Source organism: Sinocyclocheilus rhinocerous, unplaced genomic scaffold, assembly GCF_001515625.1.
Source record: "Sinocyclocheilus rhinocerous isolate Xijiao unplaced genomic scaffold, SAMN03320098_v1.1 scaffold582, whole genome shotgun sequence".
NCBI classification, from domain to species: Eukaryota; Metazoa; Chordata; class Actinopteri; order Cypriniformes; family Cyprinidae; genus Sinocyclocheilus; species Sinocyclocheilus rhinocerous.
In genome coordinates, this window is record NW_015625397.1 from 138,939 (window position 1) to 140,715 (window position 1,777).

The 1,777-nt window shown below is 34.4% G+C and overlaps 1 long non-coding RNA gene across 1 annotated transcript in view; it reads left to right on the forward strand.

The window, feature by feature from the left end:
- Positions 1-1,290: 1,290 nt before the first annotated feature.
- LOC107750132 (uncharacterized) overlaps positions 1,291-1,777 on the forward strand; it is a 1,722-nt gene continuing 1,235 nt past the window's right edge. The window contains exon 1 of the long non-coding RNA XR_001641120.1: positions 1,291-1,764. This is a non-coding gene — a long non-coding RNA (uncharacterized LOC107750132). The remainder of the gene's footprint in view (positions 1,765-1,777) is intronic.

The window sequence follows — 1,777 nt, forward strand, 5'->3', positions numbered from 1 at the left end:
ATTATGGATAAATATATAAGCTATAGTAATGACTGATTGTGTCTGGAAAAATAGCGATATGAAATAGATATTTTAATAATTTATTAATAAACTAGCGCTTCCTGAGTCAGTAGCAGCTGCAAAGATGAAGTTAGCAATGCTTATTCGCCATGTTAGCAGAGAAAAAAAAAAGTACCTTACATACGGATTACATAATCAGAGAGCATTTGTTTTTTTAATTGAATTAGTTCATAAAAATAGGCATTTTCAAGCTTTCTCTAGATATATGACTCATGCCTGAGGCAAGTAGCCTTTACGCTGAGCTTCGGTTCATTTCTGTGACACGCTCCAGTTCATGGAGATCGAGACAGCAGAAAGCACTTCCTATTTGTTTTTGTTTTTTTCTTTATTTTACAAAAGACTCGTTGCCGTTTCAAATTATTTATTAGCCTTATCTCTATGAGCAAAAATGGTGTGTTTTAAGCTGTTTCCACCATTATCAAGAAAAAAAATTTCAAGCAAATTGCGATGGTGCCTCTATGTCCTATAATCATGCTAACAGCTTCAACACTCCACACAAACACTTGGATATGCACCTAATAGCACACATTTATCTGTTTAACATTTATAGGGTAACGTTGGAGCGAATGGCCATGTAAAGTTCAATTTTGCTTAATTGAAAGCTTATTGTATTACTGTATTGAAAGCTTACTGTATTATGTAGAGTTGAATATTATGAGAGGGAGATGGACTGGTTATGTTAAAGGAGATTTCTGATGACAGCGCTGCTCAGTCCATTTGCTGATTCTGTCTTACAAGGTGCTGTCGAAAGTAAAAATATTGTCCTTGTTTACAACCCTGTTTAAAGGTTTAAATGACACAACAAGCTGAATTCAAGGAACGCGCAGCGACGAAAGTCAACACTATTGCCGCCTTGTTTCGGCTGCGTCTGGACCATAAAGCTGAGCTTGAACACACCGCACTACACAGTACATTTGGCAGTGTTAAATTAATGCTATAAGAGTTTAATTTAACATTCGGCCCGAGTGTATTTGGTCCCACTCAGAATTGGTGATAAATTGACTCTTGTCATAGTGTTACATTTTCAGTTAAATTAACTCTATTTGGAGTAAAAAAAAGTAACACTGCTCAACACTGAATAGTGTTACCAGAGTTTAACACTAGGGGAATTTAACTCTGCAGGAAAATGTATTCTGATTAGTGTTAATATTTCACTTATGTAGAGTTCATTTACATTTATAATAGTGAAAAATTATCTCATTTTAAAACCCATTTGGTATTTTAAAAACCATAGAAAACAAGATCAACGATGTCACATTTAAAACATTTATTAAAAAATGTTGTCAGGCTCAAGAAACATACACATACATGCACAAAAATACATCACGTCTGCATGAAATGACAATACATCATTATATTCAGTACAGAACCTGTTGAACCTACTAGCTAAGCAGCCTTGCTCTAACCTCAGCGATACAAGGACCTTCACTTTGCCAACATCTTTGTTGTACACAGTGGTCTGAATGAAAATGTACATCTTGTGTAGAATAGTGTTATAAGTGGTGCCAAAAACAAAGTGTGCCTTAAGAAGTTTGTTCACCAAAAAATAGAATTATCGTTAATTACTCCCTCTTATGTCATTCCATTTCTATAAGACTTTTGTTCATTTTCGGAACACAAATAAAGATATTTTTAATGAAATCTGACAGACTTTTATCCTTTCATTGACAGCCTATACAACTAAAACTTTCAAGGCCCAGAAAGGTGTTAAAGACAT